This window comes from Ambystoma mexicanum, chromosome 7q (assembly GCF_040938575.1).
Source record: "Ambystoma mexicanum isolate Mex_15411 chromosome 7q, UKY_AmexF1_1, whole genome shotgun sequence".
Classification (NCBI taxonomy): Eukaryota; Metazoa; Chordata; class Amphibia; order Caudata; family Ambystomatidae; genus Ambystoma; species Ambystoma mexicanum.
The window spans coordinates 80,312,862-80,338,058 of record NC_090941.1 but is presented as its reverse complement, the minus strand read 5'-3'; positions in this window follow the sequence as shown (position 1 = coordinate 80,338,058).

Here is a 25,197-nt window from a genome sequence, read left to right as displayed (position 1 = left end):
AAATGCAACTTTTACATGCACAATGTTCTTGGCCATGTGCGGAATCAAGCGTGGTGGAAGAATTATAAACAGTTCTGTTCAAAGATGTTCGTAATCTTTAATATAACAAATGGTATCCTACAATATTTGTAAACAAGCCTAGAAGTAATGTTCTCATTACAATCTAGTTGTGGCATCACTGTTCACCTGTAATAAGAAAATGACCACACTACACTGACTGTAATAAGCTCTTACATTTGAGTTCTGCCTATTGCTTGAGCCAGCACAGAGCAGACATTCAGCTGCCACTTGCTCACTTAATTAAAGCTGTGACTAGCTTTTCAGATTACTTTCTTCCAAAATACCTTTCTCTGATTGCTTATAACTAACAATTGAAATGGAATTGTTTTTATTAGGTTTATATTGTACACTGCTAAAGTTAAACTCAGGGGAGGAAGAATTTATATACACATTATCACTTATTTTAAACCACAAAATGGCTTTGAAAAGCATTGTTTTAAACCGCTTTAAAACATTTTGCACAACACATTACCAGCTGCGTATTACTGAATTGTCATTCAAAAACATTCTACGTTTAACATATATATTAACAACTGGAGGATCTCTTGCATTAAAATAAGCATGAGACTAACAATTGAAGAGCAGTAACCTCAAATATCTTTATATTGTACAATTGGGGCTACTTTCTCCTATGTGTTATTGTGTTCCATTTGCCAATTGTAAATTGAAAAAACAATGCAGTGATGTAAATTGTTTTTCTGGTGAATTGCTTTTTAATTGCATTTTTAACAATGGGGGAAAATGCATTGTTTGTGATGATACTATAATTATAAGTATGTTTCATGAGTTGTGAAATGTGCACATGGACAGAACTGTTGTGGAAAGCAGCTAGAATTGCACAGAAAAGGAACAGGACCAAGAAGCAGAACTATTTCCTGTTTCTAGAAATTGCTACTATTAAGCACAAAGAAGCAACTCACGTAGATCAAGAGAAAGCTGCCAACTTGTTCCAGAAAAGAGTTGTTGTTTTGGGCAATTGCAACAAGAGAAAATGATGAAAAGGGGAGCAACACTGTACTGCCACCTATGGGACAGCAGGATCTGTGCTGTGTGGCTCCAATTTACTGATGTACATCTAAACCCTATTGTGCATAAGCCTAATTTACAAAAAAGCACTAAGTTTGAGCAAAGTGGTTAGTACGAGAAAGAACATTGCACAAACAAAATATTACCACAGGGAGCTGATTTGTGGAATTGAATGCATGCAGAAACCTGCAGCGCAAAGAATAAAAAGTAGGGCCCGGAACGCCTCCAACATGCCGCCAGTACAAACAGAACATAGTGGTGTCGAACAACTTTGTGCCAGACTCAAGGATTACTTTCAAGTAATCACCACTACTACCACTCCACCCCACTGACCGACAAGTCATGGTCCCAGCACACCACTATACTGTGCCATGGCCATATAACTTAAGGCGGTATCCACGTACCCCCACTAAACTGCACCTCAGCCCCCAAACTTAAATCAGTGCATGTGTTCCCCCAATAAACTGTGCCATGTCCCCCTAACTTAAACAGCAGTTCTGTAACCCCACTTACTTGGCCCCGTAACTTACGGTAGCACCCACTTATTCCCATTAAACTGCACCTCGACCCCTTAACCTAAAGCAGCAGCCACATAACCCCACTAAACTGTGGCTCGGCCCCTAAATCCAAGGTGGTACCCAAAAGTCTGCCCACTTCCCATTGCCCCCAGTGACCTGTGCCCCAACCCCTGGACCCACAGTTGCACCCACAAGTCCGCCCTTGTCCCAGTACCCCCTGTGACCTGTGCCCCAACCCCCAGACTGAAGGCAGAACCCACAAGTCCGCCATTGCTCCAATCCCCCCAATGAACTATGCCCCAACCCCCAGACCCAAGGCACAACCCTGCCCTTGTCCCAGTCCCCCCACTGACCTGTACCCAAACCCCCAGATCCAAGTTGGCACCCACAAGTCCACCTTTGTCCCAGTCCAATGAGGAGCACCAACCTACCTCAACTCCTCAGGCCTGGGTCCACCAAGAACTACACCTGAACAACTGGAAGCAGTGCTGTTGAATCCAGGACAGTAACCTCTTCCATGGCTTCCTGATGGATCACACTCAACTGCAAATCAATGGCCAACCATACTGTTACAACAGCTAGACTTTGGTGCCTCGATCTACATGTGACATAATGCACATGTGATGTGCATAGCCCAGTGATCCAGAGTGAGGCCACATCCCTCCTCAACATCCCCAATGCCAATGAGCCATACCTGTGAATAGAGTGTGAGCATGTGCACAATGACATGCAAGTGACAAAGAGACACCAAAACATCAGTGACCAGAAAGGAACACAATGTACAATAAACTGAACCTTGAATGGTGAATGGGTAGAGGTGAATGAGCTGTCACCTGATACAACAAATATTGTGGAAGATGTGGCAAGACACATTAAGAAATGAACACCCAATTAGTAACACGACACACCATCATGAAACCTCTCACTCATCACCAAATGCATCCCCACATTGACACCATTAGACACACAATCAAAATGGCACTCAACCAATACTGACACACCAACACCAAACATGCAGTGTCGATGCACAAGGTATGTCATCGAACAACCATCCTTTTCCACCTCCAGCTGTCTGATGGTCCCATCCCTACATGTGAAACACGTCCACATGTCCAAGTCAATCAAAGGCACACCACCATGCCAACCACAAACAACCCACAACATTATCCAACATCACTCAAAATAGTCACAAATAAAGTGCCATGTCAACCACAGCATACATGAGTCACACATCCATGCACACCATGTACACAATTGGACAACATGCCTGTACATCAAAGCACAGAAATAGGCAAGCAATAGATGAGCATGACAAAGATGTGAAACATGTGACTCCCAAAGGATGTCACCTCCACACATCTGCAATACACTGCATACGTCCATCAAACATGGATGCAACATACCAAACATTACACACACATGAAGCATGCACACAGGACCCCCAGCCAACAGCACAGTGACAACATGACCCACAGAGTGTGCCCAATACCCACATGACAGCCATAGGACATATTCACTCGGAGACTATGGATGACTAAAAGGAGCACGTGGACAAAGAGACAGCAAGCGGTGTGGTAGAATAATGAGTTGAATGCAAACTATGTACAAGGAAGGGCAAGGGAATTATTGTCTGTGAAAAAATAAATAATAAAAAAAGGAAAACTTCAACTAATGAACAATGAACAAGAGTCAGCGGTCTAGTCCATTGTGATCTCTGACAATGGCTCAGCCAAGGCCTGCTCCCCCTCCAACTCCGCTGCTTGCACGAGGGCCTCTGTTGTTACCTGGAGGGCTTGCAGGTGTAAGTGACTCCAATCAAGCAATCCCACTAAGTCAGTGCCTTGTCTGGGATGCCCAAGGGAAGCCCTTATTTATATATTTTTACGGCAAGTTATAATCTGGATGATGAACCCTTGTATAACCGCCCTCGCTTAGAATCCCCCTGACCCCACTGAGCCAAGAAGTAGATTTGTTTTGCAAATTTAAAAGGTTTATTTGAAAAATAAAACATATATATATCACACTTCTATAAATAAATTGATAATGGATAGCACACTTGTGAATATGAGCAGTAATCAGCAATAGGTAACCCTACAGTAGCACAGTTCTTGGTTACTTATGAATAGGAAAAGAAGAATGAGGTGGGAAAGAATGCTTTATATGGTTCAAGGAAACGCAATGTGAGACAGAATACAACACAGAAATAACCTTGAGATGATTTCAACCAAGAGATAATATGATCACTTTTTCTTGAACAATTCACTCCCCCCTATGCATTGTACGGAGTTGAAAAGGAGAGCATACAGTTCTCATGAATGCAAACAATATAATTCAGTTCCCCCCTAGTAAGCTTAGAGGAAAACAGGTAGAAGTTTGGAACACAGTCCCAAAATGCTTTGAATGTTATGACAATGAAGTGAGAAATGTGCTAAAAATGCTTTTAATTCCCTCTGGAGGTTCAGGGTGGGTGATATCTAGTTTATATTAGTCCAGGCTCACTTTAGCAATGCTCTATGAGTAACTAGCAGTTTAAAACGAATTTTAGCAAAGGAAAGCAAGGAGCTGCTGATTTTTACACATGGCTGAAATTGTGCAAAATGTCAAATCGCGGCAAATGTAATTGCATGCGTCGAGCGTAATTACGGAGGCCCTATAAGGAGTCGATTCTAGGTTCGTTGGAAAGCCTAGAATCTTAGCTTTAAGATGACAGTTAAAACTCGCTCCTAGCACAAACGGTTCCGGAGATATGGACAATTTTGTGAAAGTAGTTTTTCGGATTTGACATTTTAAAGCTCAGAATGACAGATGACAGTTTTCAGTTTTAAAGATGACAGAATGACACAATTCTAGGAGGCAGTTCTAATAGGCTAAAATAGTTTGGATTAGATTATTTTAAACTAAGAAATTGGTTTTGCACAGTGAGTACTCACACTATATTTTTGAAATAAGCAGTCAAGGTCTGGTCAGGTTGGACGGGACTTCCGGCGGGTGGTTCTGAACAGCGGTCTGGTCTCTGGTTCTGCTCTCAGCACTGCACAGTTCTGGTCTCTCTGGATCTCTGGTCTCTCTGGATCTTTGGTCTCTGGAGGTTGATGGATTTGAAGTCTGGAGTCTCCCGGCAAAGCGTCCCGCAAGAAAGTGGAAAGTGAATGTCCCCACCTGTTCTGCACTATCTGCTTTTATGTGTTTAGAAAGTGGGTGTGTGCGTGGCATAACTAAGCCTGCCCCCCTCTACTTGTCATTGGCCCAATTCTCCCCTCTCCCATGATTGGGGGAAGGAAATGGATTGTCATCATGATGAGGTCTGTTTATGGGTCAGAGGATCCTCCCCTGGTCAATTTGCCCACAAATCTATATTTGATTCAAATACATATTTCCCAGATACAAAAGTGGTTGACATTACATGTACATATTACAGATGAATTAAGACAGGTCTCTGTTCAAGCACCATGTTCCTGCAAGCTGGGATTCACAAATGACAACATTTTGCGCTTTTTGGTCGGTTTACCAATATCGGACATTTACCAAAAACTACACAAATGTGCGCAAGGAGTATGGACATTAATTGATGAAGTGTCAGATTTTTAACATGCAGACATTTGGAGTAACAACCTTATTTCTGCTACTACTCCCTAGAACATACCACAGGGTCCCAACACCTCTTAAAATGTGCACCGAAAAATCACAAGAATAATGGTATTAATTATATAATTTTGACAGGTCCGTACTATGAATTATCCATCTTTTTAAAATTATGTGCTGGCCCAGATGGCTGTGGTTTAGGTTCCAAAGCACATGGGGACGCTTCTGTCTGTCCCCGCCTCCAGCTCAGGTGGCTCCCAGAGGCACTGCCCCTCCCAGTTTCTCCCAAGAGGAAGCCATTTTACGACCCCCCCAATATAACATTTGCCTGAGTCCAGGACAGGGCTTTGTTCAACTTCCTGCAGTCCCCAGGTGCCCCTCCCCTAACCCAATCAGAGAGGTGTAATCTCCTTTTGGCAGGGGCAGCAGGATGCAGCTAGGCCTGGGAAGAGTGGCTGAGCCGGTTTCTCCTGTCGGGGGTAGTTGTCAGGCAGAATTCAGCTAAATGTCACTTTAGTTCCCAGTTTTCTACATTCAAATCCAACTTACATGCAGCTATTTTTTTATATATACATTAAATAATTACTTCCTTCAAGTCATTTCAGAATATAGTTTTACATTGTATCCACCTCTTACCAAGTCTTTCCTTGGCCTGGTTTGGGTTCATCTGTTCAGTTTTACACAAAAGTCTGGTGGTTTTAAAACGCCGGCTTTCTGATAGTGGTGAGCACCCGTACTGCATCCATTTCTGACCTTATGAAAATGAATTCCCCACAGTTCTGGGTTGCTTTTGGCAATCAGCATTGCCATTCCCAATGGTTTCAGGCTACTGTGTGTGTAGCCCAATGGTGGTTTTAGGCAGTGCCCTCCTGTGCTCACAATATAGGCAAAAATGGGTGGCAGCCTATTCTTCATGTTTTCCCTGTGCACTCTCTGGGGAGTTCTGGCCATCCTGATGTTTTCAATGCCGGTAACGCACAGTTTCATGGTAGGGCTTGGATGCATGGGTAAAAACATTCCACACAGGGATTCCCTCATCTGAGATTCTATCTCCTCCTTTGCCCTGCAAGACTCCCCCAGGATGGCAGCCTGCACCAACCTCTCTTTCACCTCGGCCCTGGCCATGGCTATTTCTGCAACACATGCCCACTGCCTCTCCACCTCCTGCTGCTTCTGAAAGTGCACCTGGGCCAGCACCAGAGCATGCATGTGCTGTTGTGCATCCTGCCTCACTTGTATCATGTGTGAGCCTGCTTGCCTCCTCCTACTGCCAATACCCTCCAGGATTTGCCTCCTTACTGTCACCATCTCTTGCTGCATCGCATTGCATGTGCCAGGCAGGCACTCCTGCTGACTGGATGACAGTCTGTGTCGGGGAAGTACAGCTCCCGCACTGCACTCAAGTGCCTTGTGTATCTCCAAGGTCTGTTCCCCAGTAGGCTCCTGAGCAGGCTTAGTGAACACCTCATGTGCCATTGAATGGACTTCCACCTCCACCAGTGAAACAGGCACATCCAGACTGGGCAATGGTGGGACATGTGTGCAGAGGAGACCATGGTGGTAGCTGGCATGGAGGCCTGAGTAGAGGGTGACTCAGGCACAGGTGAGGAGGAGGGGGCCATTGCAGTAGCCTGGCCCAAGAGAAAGAAGTTCTGCTGTCAGTTGTGACAGGAGGTTACCCATCTACACATGCAACTCATGAGATGCTTGCACAGCATCACGCATATAAGCCTCCCACCTCAAGCCACCCTTCAGCATAGGCAGTGTCTCATCCTGGATGGCCACATCGGCAGGAAGTGCAGCCTCTGTCTAGGTGGAGGTATTGGTGAAGGTTGTTAGTACTGCAGCAGATTGCCCTGGTAAAGGAGGCTGTGCTGATCTCGCCACAGTAGACTGCACATCCTCCTGTTTGAAGGCCAAGTGTGAAGCCTGCACACACATCTCAGTATCCTCACCTGACACTGTGGGCAGGCCTGCAATGGCCTTGCCCTTATTCTCCTCCTCCAACCGAACACATACCTCAAATGAGGTCTCCATGTTTTGGGTACCTGTGTGGCAACGTCATCACCACCCATATACATAAATATAGGGAAAAGTACCAGTCACAATGGCGAGACATGCACATATGAACCCAACACCTTTGCGTTTGGCCACATATATGTGGCAACAACTAATTCCACATCACAATACCAATGCTGCAGTGACCCAAGTGTATCCTGCAGGCAGGGCCATGGGAAGGGAACCTGGCCACATGTGTCCATTGCACATTAGGCACATCTACATCCCACTACATCTAGCAACATGCACCCTTGAAAGTCTGAAATTAAAGCATGCAGCACGTACATGCACCCATTGCTGAGGGTCAAGCAACAATGCAGTTGCTCCCAACACCAACAAATGTCATGAAGACGTACCATGTATGCCCCCTCATTCAGTCGACTGACAGATCACAATGCAGTCTCAGATAGTCAAATGCACTAAATTGCCATTACCACACATCTATACACATGTGTCAGTCTTAGATAGCTGCTCAGGGGGATGATTGCAATTGAACAGCCCATAGAGGAGGTGTGCATGAATGCACCTCACAAGTCCACAACGTCTCAATCTGATAACTGTTCCTGTCTGAGGCCTTGCTGTCAGCTTCTCACATTGCATGCAGACAAGTCAAGTTTCTCAGCAAGACCTGAAGGAGCACATCCCTACAGTTGTCCACTTCACAGATGTGTGCCATCACATATGCCCAGTGTTGGCATGAGTCTGCATGCCAGTTAGGAATAGTGCAACACACACACTGTGTAAAGAACAGAGTTGCTTGAATCATGCATATCCCTGAAGGACACACACACTCTGTAGAAAGGTTCACCCTGTGGGTATTCACCAGCAGCTTGGGTCCATGCCTGCAGGTCAGGTGGCCTGCACGGAGCACCTCCATGGAAGAACCTGTTTCAAGGGCGACCTTCGCCTTTGCATGGCTCTGGATCCTGAGGTCATGCCAACGCTTCCTGGCATGGTCCACAGTATGGACTGCCACCCCCTCTGCATTGATGGCAGCTGGGCTGTCTGCCCAGATGTTAGGATGCCTATATGTCCCAAGCTGCTGCGGGTTGAAGAAGTCATAGTAAACGGGCCAGGATCTGCTGACCCAGTATGCCTACAGCAGTGAAGTTGACAGCCCTCAGCCTCGCCTTGGGGGTTCTGGTCGATGAACCAGACATGGCTCCCCTTGAGGCTGGTGGTGTGAAGCTGGTCCCTGATGACACATGCTGTAGAGCTGTGGTGGTGTTACTGAGGTGTGGGAGGCCCAAAATGGCAAATAAGGTGGTCACAGAGCCTGACAGATGAGCCACAGGAGAACAGGCTTTGAGGGAATGCCAGGCACTCCAAGGCAGTGCTAGTGGTGAGCAGCCAGTCACACTCTGGCAGGCAGCAGGAGATGATGAGGTTTGGAGGTAATGTAGGGTAGGGGAAAAAGAGGTTTCCCATACATACGCGATACAGCAGTGTGAAGATGAGAGGAAGGGGCCTATGTGCATAATTTATGCATCACACACAGCGTGCCTACGCACCTAATACTGTATATGGTGTGTGCTCCCTTGTGTGTGTGAAGGCAGAGACATTTAGGGGGTGCAACATGCATTTCCTGTTCTCCATGGTGCCAGAGACATCTGTCGTGCGCAGTGCCAGAGACATTTACGGAGTGCAATGCCCATGTTCTGTCATGTATGGTGCCAGAGACGTTTATGGGCTGAAATGGGGGGTCCACCGGCTAAATGTGGTTTTCAGCCTATAGGTGCCCCTATACCAGTAAGGTCCACTAGGGGCAAGAGGGGCCAGCCTGCACAGCAGGAAGAGGCAGCAACACACAAAGAGGCACAGGTCATGGATAAGAGGCCACCAAGGAAGAAGTACTTTTCAGATGAGGAGCGAACAATCCTCACTGACTATGTCGATGAACACCAGGTCGACCTGTACCCTTGGGCTGGAGGTAGCCGTCCTGTTACCCAGCAGTGGAGGATGTGGCAGGAGGTCACAAACCACATCAATGCCTGTGGTGTGGAGAGGCACACTACAGAAGAGGTCAACAAGAGGATGGTGAACCTCATGTAACCAGCCAAGGAGAAGCCTGGCAGCAATCTGGCCTCTGGCCGGGTAACTGGAGGCAGATCATCATATGTGGACGAGCTGACTCCATTTGAAGAGGTTGCCAGTTGACTCAGAAGCAGTGAGCAGGTTGTTGGTGTGGGAGGCATGGATACCTATGCAGCCACATCAGGTGAGTGCCATGTGTGCATGTCATATGTGCTTCCATCTACACATGATATGCTATAAAATGTTGTGGTGCCGTTGGTTGGAGTCCTCCTCATCCATCCATGGATACTGCAATAATGCTACCATGGTTACTTCCATTACATGCTGTGCATTCCTGGAAGTGGATGCTTGGTGTCCGTGTGTGGTTGACATTTATCTCACAGTAAACATCACTGTATACAGAATGTTACTGCTACACCAATACACCTATGGGTGGCAATGGCATACAAGATGCACCTCATTGGATATGTTTGTGGATAGTGAAAAGTGAATGCAAATTAGGACTCTCACAGAATTACACCAAGGTGTGGATGACGTCAGAGTGATCCATTCATTGGCCCTGGCAGCAATGGACATGGATGAGTGACAATGTCAGTGCAAAGATGCACAAGGTGTGATCCAGACAGGAGTTGCAGTGGCTGGCCAAGAGATGTTTGAGTGATGTCCATTCCACATGTGGAGTGTCAATGGTTCAGTGGCCATGAAAGTGCACACTGGTCATGTTCATGTCACAGTCTCCTCACACACGGTTGAGATCCATGTGAGCATGGCTAACCACGTATCTGGCCTAGGGGAATGTGATGAAGGGAGTGATGGGGATTATGGCAACACATATGCATGCATGCACGTTTGATCAAAAGTAAAGGTGACACTTCCATATATTGCAAGTAGACAGGGTTGAATTAGAGCAGGGGCTCAGCAATGATGCACATCCCTCCATCCGTCCACTGGTAGCTCTGATACACTAATACATGCCTGTATGTATGTATATTTTCCTACTCCTCCATACCATGGCATGATGCGGGGCCTAATATTCACCAACATGATTGCACAGGTCATTGAATGTCAGTCCCCTGTACCTTTCAGGTTACACTGCTCCCAGTGTCAATGGGTGATCCATGTGTGGCTGGCCCTGTTGTGTCTTCATGTATTGTAATTGACTTATGCATGTTCTGCCAGGCAGTTAGGGCTCTGAAAATTGTTGTCTGTCTTTGCGCAGGTGATGGTGCAGCGGATGAGGAGAGGAGGAGAAAGAGAAGGAGGAGGATCAGGAACAACCATCCACCAGTGCAGCCCGGGGTGCAGTGCCGGTGAGAAACCCCTCATGCGGCAGAGCATCATCAGCAGGACTGTATACTCTTCCGATGATGCCGCTGAATCTGATGTGAAAGGCATACTGAGGGACATGGTCGAGAGTCCACCAATGAGTAGTCTGGATGCCATGGTGCTCCTTGAGTTCCTTGAATCTGCTGAGTCTGAGGAGGAGAGCCAGGTGACACTGGGTGTGGTAGTTGGATGACCTGTGTCAATATAGGATTCAGTGACTGCAAGATTTCCTTCACCCATAATGGAACCAGCAGCAGAGCCTGGTGTCAATCAGAAGGATGCAGACTGCCAGCCAATGAAGCACACACTGCGACGGGCCGGGGCTTCAGCATCCTGACTTGATAGGCCCTGCACACGTGATGGATGTGTGCCTGCCAGACACTCAGTGGGAGGATGAGTTGCTGCGTGAAAGTGCCAATTGGGGCAAGGTCCTACAGGAGATGGCCAGGGACATCCATTCCATGACTGAAAATGTCATCTCGTCAACTGCTGCACACACTAATGAACTCTGACTATTGCACCAGGAGGGGAGGGAAGACATGCTAGAGATGAGGCAAGCAATTCACAAGGATAGTTTGGCTCTCAGGCAATCCCTGCATTGTGAGCTTTTGGCCTCTAGGGTCCACCAGAAGCAGGTGAGGGACAAATTGAGGGAAACACTGCATGTGGAGATGTTGGACTCACAGGAATCCCAAGAAAGCCAGAGTAAAAGCCTTCAGTCAGAAATGTTGGTTTTAAGAGAATCCTGCCATCAAGATGCAGAAGTCCAGTGTAAATGCATACAGGCAAGAACTGGAAACCATGAGGTAGTCTCTTTATGATGAAATGTTTGCCACAAGGGAAATCCTCCACCAAGAGATGTCTTCCTTGAGACAATCTCTCAACATGCAGTTGGCAACATCAAGGGTCAGCATGCATGATGTCTGTTTGGCCACTCACGACATACATCACCAGGACCTTGTAGCGATTGGGACCCTCATGAATGCATCCCTTTCACTCGTGGCCATAGCCAATGAGGACCAGGATTTGGCACTCTGTGGTCAGAGTGCACCATCCAAAAATCCACAATAGGATGGTGATCCCAGTTGAACCACACAGGTTTTTCCATTGGCCATGTCCACACACACCCCTGTCCTCTTGCTACCTCCACCTCTTCTACATATGTCCTGGTATCCATGAGCCCGTGGAGGGGCATGTTTTTTTACTTTATTTTTTGACATTTTTGGCACTCCCCACCCTCACCCCTCCAGGGGGACTATTTTTACTTTTCCATTTTGATTGTTGCTCCCGTCCAAGGTGGTCTGTATTTGTTTGTTTTTTTTACTCCATCCATGGTGGACTATATTTTAATTTCATCCTCATCAAAGGTGAACTGTATTTGTTTTTTAACCCCCACCCGAGGTAGATTATATTTTATGTTTGTGTTTCATTATTATTTTCCCTCATGTCAGGGCCATTATTCTCTCTAGGACATTTCAAGCTGGAAGACTGGACATGTGGCCATACTCAGTGAAGTCAACTGAAGTGGTCTTTTGGACTGGTACAGTGTCTCACATATAGGTGCATGTGCCACTCTAAACTGGTGTGTATATGTGCAGTTTGTATGACTGACTCCTTTAGCTGTTACAAACCAATGGCCTATACTATTTGACGTATCTTGTCCCAGCACCCCATTTCCACCCAAGACCACATTGCCTCTGCTGGACACTTGCCCTGCTTGCACCAATGCAGAGGTCCAGTGTTAACTTGGGGCAGAGAGGGATTCACAGCACAACAGCTGCCCCAGGAGGTAAGGTTTTGCACTCTCAATCTTGTTCATGGCTGGTGACATATGCATCCCTATAGTTGCATGATGTGGCACACATAGGGTTTTCATAGATAATCTGATGTGGTGCTGTTTGGGTGATAGTCACGGTCACCGAAGATGTTAATTGGCCTATATGACTCTGTGTGTGCATGTCTCCTTGATCAGCCATGCATTTGCTTTGGTTTGATGGTTGCACATCCATGACTTGCTGCTTGGAGACAGTCTCGTCCGGTTGTTCCTGTGCACATGCTTTTGGAGAGGGCTGATGCAATGGCTTCATTTTTTGTGTGGCATTCCATTTGCAGTCCTGTCATGCCAGCCTTGCATGTGTCTCCAGTCCTTTGTCATGTCCAGTAGCCACTTCATGATCAGCGGTGGACTGGCCTATTGAAGAGCGAGATCGACCACCGACTCGTTGCTTGGAGAAGCGGCTGACCCTGAGGGAGTTGGAGGCAGATCAGCGAAGAGCCTGAGAAGGAAAGTATTTGGGAAGAGAGAGTTGAAGGTAATGCAGCTCCGGAAGGCCTTGTGGATAATGCAGAGGGTTTTGAACTTAATCCTTTCAGCCACTGGGAGACAGTGCAGATATTTCAGTCCTGGAGAGATACGATCCCTGGGCTTCAGGCCAAGGACAAGTCTCACAGTCCTGTTTTGGATAGGTCGCAGAGGGGGAAAAGTAGAGGCAGGCAGATTTAGATAGAGGCTGTTGCAATAGTCCAGCAAGAGAGAACCAGGGCTCTGGAGACGGTGATCTTCTGGGGGAAGGAGAGGAAAGGAAGAATACCTCTGAGGAGGTGCAGCTGGTAGTGCATGTGTAACTTTGGGTATCCTTGCCATGTCCTCTTTTGGTTCCCAGTCCACTGAGCTTATGGCCCTTGGAACGTGAATCTGTTACTAGATGGGAAAAGACCAGAATAATTCTGAATCCAAATAACAAGACAAACGCAAGAAAATGGCAAGTTGCTGTTTTATTAGCAAGTATCTAAAACAGGGTGTTCCACCGAACATCAAAGGACATACGCTCATGCTCTATGATTTCCCCATGAAATACAATGATATACTTTGTGCCTCAGAATGATGTCATGCTACGTGGCAATAATGAAAAACCTATAAGGGGTTGTGATTGGTTGAGGTACACATCTAGATATACAATCATGTAGGACCTAGATTTGTTATTGGCTATCCTATATCAGGTGGACAATTCATGACTACGTCTTCAAACGTGTCATTTTAAGAAAAAACAGTAACACAGTGTTTCATTAGTTTCTCAAGCTATATAATCCTTCATTATATGGACTAATACAATTGGTTGGCATGTGTGTGCCATGTCTGGAACATTCAGCACATAAGCCATGACACAGGTGAAAGTAGATAGGGCATGAAGCTGCCCTACCACCTAATTAGTCACACCTCTCTCATCACCCATACCTTGTGCCATGAAATTCTCTTTGTAGTTGGCCTTGCAGAGTATTCTTGTCCTAGGAATGCAACAGCAGTAAGAGCACTCACTATCGTGTCTGGAACTCCAAGTTCAAGCCCTATTTTCAGCCTTGACTTATGTGACACGAGACCGCGATTCTGCTAATTCTGCAAGCTTTTAAATGTGTTATTGAATTAAGACATGGCATCTTCTGTGTTTGTTTTTGCACCTTAACGTGAGAGGATTCATCCTCTGTGCACATGTTCCTCCTCACCGTAGACAGTAGACCTTGACTTCTCAGTTCTTGAATTCAGGCCAGAGAGCCACCAACACAGCTCCAACAACCTGCTATTCTACTGTGACAAAGCCTTTCATTTTCTCTTCATGATTCTTTAGCTTTATTATTTCATGATACCAATGTCCAGTTTCTGTACAATGGCGGCTCCGCCTGCATTCTATTTACTACTTGTAGCTAGCCAATATGATGACTTGATCTATCTTGCGTTTCAGCATATGTACATTCATTATACTTCTGATTTCTGCTGCACTTCTTAATGTGTAATCTTCTTCTTTGACTCTTTTAAGGTTCACTTGATTCATACTTCATCATTTCTCCACAAGGATTCATACATTGTCTTCATTCAGTATTTTTGGACTTTGTGCATACTTTCTGATGACATCAACAGTGCATTGTCTTAGCTCTTTTTCATATTCCTTCAGGGATTTCCTCCTGCGGGCTGTCATCAACTCAAGGGTACATTCAATGTGGTTGTCCTAATGGATACCTTCTTCCAAATACTTGCTGTGGATTTGGTACATTAGCTGGTGTTGGACAGGGTACAGTCTCCTGTCTCCAATACAGGGGAAGTAGAGGGGTAGGATCTTCTGAGAATGTGCATGTCTGCTCCTCTGCATTCCCCTCTCAGGTCGAGTCCTTGACCACCTCCTCAAGCTTTCCTGCTTCTTTGAATCTTCTTTTGAAGAAAGGTTTCTTTTCTATCCATATCTTCATTACCCCCTTCCGGGCGTCCTTCATTTTTTATGTGTTCGTCCACACTCCAGGTCATGTAATTACATTCTCCATTTGGGGAACAGAAGACCCAGTGTCGCACATTATTCTTATTATCTCTTGGATACAGGAATTTTGGTCCTTCTGGTGCCACAATACTTGCTTTATGTGGTCTCTGATGGTACTTTCAGTTGGCACGTTGTGTTCTGTTTCATCCTTCACATCAATCAATATCTTCATTCCCGCTGATTTTTTTGCTGTTTTCTGCCATTGTCCAATTATTATCCTTATTACACAGAATCAAAACATTATCATCATCCGTATACTGATCTAAGGGACTTGAACACATTTGCCATCATGTCGGAATCCTGGCAAACAGAAATGTGAATCAATCATCATCTCCAATAGCGTCTGTCTCCTCATTCATTTTCCTGAGTAGTTCTGTCAACATAGTTATAGCATCTGTCAGTGTCCCATTCTCACCATCATGAGATGGTCTGAAAGTACAGCAAGAAGGCCCGACCTTGGCGCAAACTCCTCCTTCCATTGTTGTAATCATGTTGAGGACATACCTGTTCTGGAGGGTCATTAATCTTATAGCTCTCAACTCTTCCTTTATGATGTTACATCCTTTTATATTGGCATTGATTGCCCGTAACAGCTCGGATCTGGTGATTTGCAACCGTTTGATATTCACTACTGCTTGGACTCCAGGCATAACTATAGATGTCCTTATCATAGCAGTCTTGCTGAACAACTTGTGCTCATCCGGAATCTCATTGTAAGCTTTTATTCACTTAGCTCAGGAATAATTCTCTCTCTTCATCCACTGGAATGCAAGTTACCTTATTTTTCTCAGGTGCTCATTGACTTTAGGAAATCCCTCAATATTCAGGTCACTCTGGGGAATCACCCAGGCTGGAACATGGATGAGTACCATGGAACACACTCCTCCCCAGTTCCTGGCCAACTTCATATATGCTCTGGATCCACAGGCCCAATATCTATCTATAAGGACAGCAGCCCCTCACCTCATTTATGGGATATCAATTATGTTCTTGCACCCCTTATTTTCTCCAACTCTGACTTTACATTTGTTTCAAAATCACATTGTTGCATTCATCAATGGGACTGCTACCACTGGTCCTGATTCATCAACTACTCATGTCAGCAGTTTAGAGTTCTTGGCCCATGACTTTAGACACTCATAATTCAATCTCTGCACCTCTTGAACTGTTTCCTTCTTCAGTAGATGAGCTGCACAGGACATCATCCCATCTTCCCATCCTTTGGTCATAATCACTCGTCCAAAGATTAACATCTGTGAGCACTCCCAGCATCCAGGCATTCCAGCCTTTTCAGTTTTTCAGAGCAATTCATCCTCTTAATGTCTTCAATTATTACTTTGTCTTGTCCCACAAAAGGATACTCAAGAATCTTGCCTGTCCATCGAGGCTCTTTTTCCATTTGCTTTGTCTTGATATAATCTGCCTGGTATGGGTACGTCTTTCTTTATCACCATCGCATGGTTGCCCTGCGCCCTTAGAACTGTCCTCTGGTAGTACATGCTGGTTGATGGCTGAGGCACGTCGCATCATGTGCCACCATCTTCTTTGAAATTAATGTTCTTACAGTACTCATGGAATAGGGGATGAGAGAGCAGACATAACAGTTCTCATCAGATTCTTGCTTCCCCAAATTTTTCACATGTTGGCACCACATATTATTCGCCAAGTGAGCCGAATTATCAATATAGGTATTTATCCCTTCGTTATCTTCTTCTGCATCCCTCTTATGTCGTTTGACATGCCCAAATAGGTCAAAGAAATTATCATCATATGTACTTATACTGGGAAAAATCACATGTATCATGTTTTTAATTTAACCATCAGAATAATAAAGAGTTTGGAAAGTAAGATACAAAAAGAAGAAAAGAACACACGTGCATATGTATATTATGCATAAGAGTCTAGAAACACATTTTGTGTGCCACGCCATTTCTTGTTGAATTACTAGCCTTCTTGCAACTGAATTTTCTTCTCCCTGAATCATTTTTAATAAATGTACTCAAATCACATTCATAGTTGAATAATCAGTTAGATTATTGCAATCAAATGTTTTCTTACAACTGGGCTGTTCTTCAGATCATGGAGAAAACTGATAACATTAACATCTCTCCTAACGAGGGTAGGGTATGACTGAAGTATAAACACATAAACTGCAACCACAATCCTATATGTGTGAGTATCGACTGGTGTCATGTGTTATATACAATAAACATATACATTTTCTCAAAATAAGTCTGGGTATTTATCTCTCTTCCAGTTTTGAATAAAGAATTGACGCTTGGGCATAGTGCCGATATGATTTAACATTTTCAAAAAATCTCTAAAAAGTACATTTAAGCTCTGGAATTCTCTACAAGTTCATGCACTTCCTGTTAGTATTTTAAGGAGTGTCCGATGAATTCCAGTCCCAAAAAAATGTTTTTTAATCACACACTGTTTTATCGTCCTTCTTCTTGGTCATTGATTGAGTCTGCACATGTGGCAATTCTTCTTCTTGTCTTGCTTCCCAGTCATCGGGTAGTAGAGGGAGGGACTCGCCTTTGTAGATTTTCATGTCACACAAATGTAACCACGCTGTTCCTCCAGAGGCCCTAACTGCAGTAGGGAAAACTTCTGCTATTTGATATGGTCCATTGAATCTTTGGTCGTGCCATCTAAGTGTAACGTTTTTCATAAGCCTTTGTTCTCCAACATACAACTTTGGTGATGGCAATAATTCACTTGGATCAGTTACTGGGCCACCCTCTTCTGTGTTCTTCAACCCCTCCCTCCGATGCTTGACTTGATCTGAAATGAAAGAAACACTGGTAGTCATACGTGTCAAATAATCATGCATCTCATCACTAGAGTCTGCTCTACACTCTGGGCATCACTTCTATCTCTAGATGGGGGTGTGAGGGACATCCTCATGTGGCACCATGTTACTAATTCATGGGGCATAAGATGATGATCTAAACCTGGCTGATTTCAAAGGGCATACAATGCTAAGGGTAGGCAATATATCCATCCCTTTTTCAAAGTTAACCTGATCTTTGCTATTCTTTCCTTGAGGAGACCATTGAGCCTCTCACCTATACCGTTTGTTTTTGGGTGAGATGAAGATGAAAATGTATGCTTTATGTTTAATAAAAGCCTATTTGTTCAAATAGCTAATTGACAAAGTGTGGCCCATTATCAGACCTTACTACGTCGCACACACCCCATCTCGGAAATACCTTGCGCAATAAGAACTTTGCTGCTCAGGCGGCATCAGGATGTGTACAAGGACCGGCTTCGATCCATTGAGAAATAGGATACATCACCACCAATAGATATCTATACCCATTGCATGTCTGCAGCATATCGATATAATCAATATGCAAATGCTGAAATGGGCCATTTGGACAGGGTATTTCTCCTCTGATTGTTGTTAGTGTATTCCCAGCTGTAAACTTCTGACACATGATGCAATTCACAATGACCTGTGTAACATGTTCCAATAGAGTTGGAACAAACCAGTATTCTGCAATAGTGGCAGCAAGACTTTCTCGTGTTAGCTGCACAGGGTAATGCAGCTGCTCAAGTGCGACCTTTAGTAATGCCGCTGGCATCACTGGCTTTCCAGTGTTTTCCTGTCTCCATAGTGCTTCCGTGGGGGATAAAGAACACCCTCTATGTCTCCATAGCTCCTGCTCTTCTTGTGGGTCTCTTCCATGTATCTCTATAAGTTACGTAATTGATAGCATATTAAATCCCTCTCATACCAGCATACTTCTATTTAATACTTCTTTAACAGTTTGAGTTTCTTAAGTTGGAATTTCGGAGGAATACACAACCCTTTTGGCTTCTAAGTCTGTGTCTTTGTTTCTGTGAGAGATAAAGTCTGTTCATTTAGTATGCGCTATGCATTTTACGACCGCTATGTCCACTGGGAGTTGTAGCACCTTAATGAACATGTCCAATAAAGACTCATGTTGCACTGGAGTGCCGTCTGTGCAGAGATAACCCCTCCTTTTCCAACGTGACAGCCCTGTGTGTACGGTTGACGTCACATAGGCAGAGTTACTGTACACTGTCACTTCCTGATCTTTGTGTTTCTCAAGCACAGCAATAACCGCTACCAATTTTGCAGCCTGTGCTGAGAAATGGGATAGTAGTCTTGCACTCACCATTACCTCAAATCCACATTTAATCTGTGTCTTACAACTGCATATATTGAATGCTTCCCCCATTAGTTTTATCGATTTTAGATGAACCATTAATAAAGAGAATCTCTCCTCTCGCTAAAGCATTTTCCTTCACACAGGGTATATCATCATAAAATTCAAAGTAGATAGTGCAATTGTATACATGATCATCTACTTCTATAGGTTCAGCTGCAAACATGGGTTTGTTCAATATTTTACATCTCACAATTTGAATCGCTGGATTAGACATCATTACTTCATATGCAGATGCTCTTTGTGTTGTCAATGTACTTTTGGGTTTCTCTAAAATGGCAAATAAGGCATGCTCCACGTAGAGCCTCATTGCACAGCGCATGGTAATACTTGTGAACTTCTCAATCAGAAATGCAGCAGCAGCCAAAGATTGTTTGCATGGAAAATGTCCTCTCATAACGGGCTCTAAAATCCCACTGTAATACGCCAAATGTTTATACACTAGTGTTGTTCTTTGTGTTAATACTGCTGTCATTACTGCGTGTGTGAAAAGAAATACAATTGTTCACTATAATTGGGAATTCCCAAAACTGGAGCTGTACAAATTGCTCTTTTTAATTCCTCAAATACTTCCTCCATTTCTTTATTCTATCTATTCCTTACCAGCTTGTGTTTTCTTAAGTGCTTGCAAAAGTGGTTTTGTGTATGTGCTGTAGTCGAACAGCAAGGCCCTACAATAATTGCATAGGCCTAGAAACTGCTGCATTTACCTAACTGTATTTAGCATTGGTGTTTTCATGATATCCTCAGCTCTCTCAGGTGTCACTTTCTTTTCTTTGTGTGGAATTAACTGGCCTATATACAACACATGATCCTGGCAATTAAATAATTTCTCCTTATCTACTTTATATCCTTTGTCTGCCAATGCAGTCATTAACTGAACAGAGTCATGCCTACATTAATCTTCTGTTTCACTACAGATTAATATATTATCCGCGTACTGAATTACTGCACTTTTGAGTTCAATATTACCTAAATCCATATGTAGAACCCTATTAAAATCCACAGGGACTCACAGTACTCCTGGGGCAAACGAGCAATTTTTTGTTCTTTTTTTCTGAATGCAAAGGAAGTAAGGTCTTGTGAATATTTGTGCAACAGGATCGATAAAAACACATTTTCAAAACGGATCACTCTGAAATACTTAGCTTCAAATGGGATACTACACAATATTGTACTTATGGAGTTTCCGCTTCAACAATCTGATTAAGAGGGCGCAAGTACTGGATAAATCTCCACTCCCCCTTTTGATATTTTAATCAGATACACTGCAGCATTGTTCGAGGACTCTGATGGCACTGGGATTCACTGTTTCATCAATGCTGAGAAATGCTCAATTATGCCTTCATCAGCTTCTCGAGACATGGGGTATTGTTTTGCTCGGGGTAAAATTGCTCCTGGATTGAGTTTAATTTGGACCTCCCCTAGTCCCTTCAATAGGTCTACGTCATATCGGCCTGTAGTCCGAAGAACACTTGTCACCATTTCTAGGTCTTCCTGAAAGAACGCTAGTCTTTGCCGCATCAGTGCGCTTTGCTGTGGGACTTCCCTTTTCTCAATCTTGATCCAATATATAATGCTTATAAAAAAAACACTAGCTCATCATCTATACATTCATCTCTGACCATATGTTCATCTGTCATATCAGTCAATCTGTATCCCTCCTAAAGAGCTATCACTGTTCTCCATGCCCTGCCTTCGCCATCTACTCCTTCAGGCATTGCTATTTCCCCCCATGCTATAGCTGCTTTCAATTCTATGAGAATAATCTGCCCATCTTATTCATCCATAGGTACTTGTGGTCTAAATAAAAATTCATCATGTATCCTCACAATTGTCCCTACTTATCCAGGTAGCCATGTTAATAAAATGCTCACCCCATACATGAAGACTTTGGATCGAATGGAACCCTTCATAGAGCCACTTGTCCACTAAATGCCAGTATAAACTCTCCTACATTTAAAAAGTGTATTCCTGGAGTGGAGCACACTATTCCTTGATCAGTGAATGAAATCATCATTTTAAGTTTCCTCATCAAATCTCTACCCAGAATGTTAACTACCATTCGTCTTGAATATAACAAGGGGACAGACATGTCACATCCCCGATAGAAACAGGTAATTTATCAGTAAAAGCAGGTAAAATCGTAGCTCCAGAGAACCCTTGAGCATTCATAGCAATACCTGACATTGGGTATTTCCCCTCCCTTATACAAGAGAGAGTCGCCCGAGTGTCTACAAGAAAAGAAAAAATATGTGCCTCTTATCGTCACATAGACCCTTGGTTCCTCTTGGGGTTCTGGTGTTACCGATATTACTGAACACACCAAGTCACCCTGTGAGCTGTCCTATTGAGGGTACAATTGCATCCCTGTCCCCATAAAAAGGGTTCCATCCTACCACAGTGACACCCCCTATCCTAGTTGTTTGTGCTTGCCCTGTGTTCACAATCCATTGTGTCTGCATAGGTGCTTGTTGCTATTGCCCTTGCAGGGAGTGCATATACACTTGCCCCTGCTGTTGTACCTGCTGTGCTTGCGGCACGTGTGGTTGATAGGATGTGTGATCCTGGGCACAGCCCTCTTGTGTTTGTGTGCTGTATGGCGTTGGATAACCTGTCCCACCTCTTGAATTTTGTCCATTCTGTTGCATGTTTCCTCGGCTTCTGCTTACACGTGCAATATGCCCTACTATGACACAATTCCAGCGCAATGGGTGTGTCCCTCTGGCAAACCCACCATTATATCCATCCTGAGCGTTCTGAATTCTACCCTGAGCTTTTCAAAATCCACCTTGGGTGTTCTGAAATCCACCTGCTCTTCCTCTAAAACCTCCACCTCTACCTATGGCAAAAACTCATACCCACTTTGATATACTGGGTGTACATTATTCACCTGGGATGCACACGTTATTTCCTGCATTCCTCCTCCTTCTCCACTTGTCAATACTGCCCCTTCTATAGCAAATGTTGACAATTTCTTCTGAATTAACTTGGCTTCCTAAATCTTCCTGTTCTCTTCTTTCCTTTTTTTCTTCTCTTGTAACAATCGCCAATGATGCACGATAGTCAACTGTATCTCAGCCCACGGCTTCGCTTCCATTCCTACTTGTGTTTTTATTTGTCTCTTCTTCAGGCAATCCCTGACACAATCTCTGACACAAAATATGATAGAATAATGCCACAGTTTTTTCCAAAGGCTCATGCATCTCAAGCTGCCATCTCTCTTGACTATCCTGAATATAGGCAATAGGGTCTTCATCTTTCATTTTACGTGTCATAATTGCACCCCTATCTAAGGTATCGGGATACTGTCCCCTGAGAGCCCTCCAAACATTAGCCCTCCAATTATTAAATGTTGCTCCATAATGCGCCATGTTTTGTGCTGTCACACTTGCATATCCCGCTCGTTTCCAAATGTCATCAGCCAACATATTGCCCCCTGCCATTTTCTCTAATTCGTATATCCATTTTCTGTCACCCGTAGTCATACTAGGTAACCTTCATTTTAAGTTATCCTTATCCATCTGGGGCCATGGAATATATTGTGGTATTGCCCCCCTTCTCTAACAAGGGGAACTATGTGAACCCCATCCCATAACTGGACCCCATTATTTGGTTGTTCATGTAGGGGTAATCACCCCTGTTCACCTTCGTGCTGGTAACAACCTTAAGCTACTCACATAGGGTGGGGATTCTCCTCTCACACTACACCATAATCTTTAGTAAGGTTTGGGATATGGTATAGGATTTGGTGTTCTTTCCTTAGGATGTTCCAGATCTGACTATCTTACCTCTTTATGCAGATTTTTACTTCCCAAGGGGGTGCATGTACCCTCCCCTTCTATCTTACGACGTCACTTCCTTTCTTCGTCTGACATTGCTACACCCCAACTGGTGTGACTATCATCCTCCTCTTCTTTATCTAAATTTAATCTACTCAAAGACAATCCTCTGTGTTCATCAATTAACATGTTTTCCTCCTTATCCCTTGTTTTTGGTATCTGGCATCGTCTGCCGCTCCCCTGAGACCCATACTCGCTGTTCTGTTGATCCTTTCTCCAATACCTTCTGCATCATATCTTTCCTCTTCTTGTGCTACTTTAGGTATTTCTTGAGTCACTTTTCTCTTTGTGAAAACTTCTCTTATCGTTTCCATCGCTCCTGTATTTCTTCACTCTGTCTTCCTCGTTCTTTAAGAACGAGGCTGGCATCAAGATCTTGCTGCCATCTATTCTGCTTTATTCCTTCTTCCACTTCCCTTTGTTCTCTCACATCTCTTCTTGAACTCTCTTCTTCTTGCTTTCATGCTTCCCTTCTTACTTCTTCACTTCGCTCTTCTTCTTCTCTTCTTCTCTGTAATCTTTTTTCATCCACTTGTTGTGCATCTTTTTCTTCTCTCTTTCTTGCTCTCCTATCCCTTTCTTTTCCTGCTCATCTTTGTCTTCCTTTTGCCTTCCTTTTGCCTTACCTCCTCAATGCTTTTCCCATCTAGCTTGAGTAATATCTGTCCTCCCATCCATTTGTTCTCTACAAGCGTTACCTCATCGGCCCTATCCTTCTCTCCTTTCCATCTCTTAATTTCCTTGTCGATCTCTTGCCTGGTTCCTCTTTATCTCATATGAATCTACACTCGTCTTCCTTCTTTTTACTCTCTTCTAGACTGTCATCCTGTCATCACTACTATAGGTTGGGGGTGCATATACCAGATTATTATGCCCCTCTGCTGCTTTTAATTCTTTGAAAGCATAAAATCCGGTCACCTCTGATCTGTATTCTTAGTTTCAGGCAGAGTAAGAGGAGCCGAGGGCTCAATGCCCTCCAATGATGCTGATTAAGTATCCACTCTTCTGGGGGCGGGTCCTCTTTCTTCTCTTGATACATTTTCCAGAGTTCTAAAATTGCAAGTCTTTTCTCTAATTTCTTTCCTGTGTACACAGCGTGCACATATGTGGTCATGTATTGTAATACTGCCTTTGACAATCATCCCCTTGTGGCCATGGCATGAACATTTTATCAGCTGTGCCATTTACCCATTCTGCACTCTACTGTTTGAGCTTGGGCACATGTCATGGTAATGTTTTACAAAGGTGCATAAAAGGAGTATCCTCCATAATGACAAGTCACAATTAACAGTCAATACTTACCAGATCGTTACCTTGTTATATTTAATAAATCTATACTTATCTTAAAGCGAATTGCTCATCACTTTTAATCACAAAAACATAACATATGAGCAAGCACCATAAATCACTGCTCAATCCTCTTTTGTCTCAACACCATATCTGTCTTCTGACTGGCGCCAATCATTTACTTGACTTATCTCAAAACTACTTCAATTCTAAATTTAACAATGTAACACTTTTCAGAACATCATACATCAAATTCTAAGCAAAATAATAATACTGTACACATTAAAAACCCACGTGAACACCTTCTCTTTTCCCTATAATCATTTATATTAAGAGGTATTCTTCCTATGCCTCGAATTATATTACCCCTTTCCGAGTTTAAGTCACCTTCCACGGTCCTGACCGTGTGTATCCTCTCTCTAATATTCAGACTGGAATTTGAGATGTCTTCCCTTGAGATAGGATCACCTAGGTGTTCCTTTATCCACACAACAGTCCCGTTACCCAACTAATTTTCATAAAATATCACAATCAAGTTTATTTCTATCAGCCGCTCTTCACAGGAAATGCCACGATCTTCCAGGTACTGGCAGAAGATGCCCGATCGTCTCTGAAGTAAAACTATTTTAGATTGAAACCATCCGCACTGCTACCACATGAGCCCTTGGAACATGCATCTGTTACTGGATGGGATTACACCAGAATAATTCTAAGTCCGAATAACCAGACAAACTCAAGAAGATGGCAAGTTGCTGTTTTATTAGCAATTATCTAAAACAGGGAGTTAAAACGAACATCAACAGACGTATGCTCATTCTCTGCGATTTCCACATGAAATACAATGATATACTTTGTGCGTCAGACTGACGTCATGCTACGTGGCAATAATGCAAAATCTATCAAGGGTCGGGATTGATTAAGGGACACATCTAGATATATAATCTTACAGGATCTAGGTTTG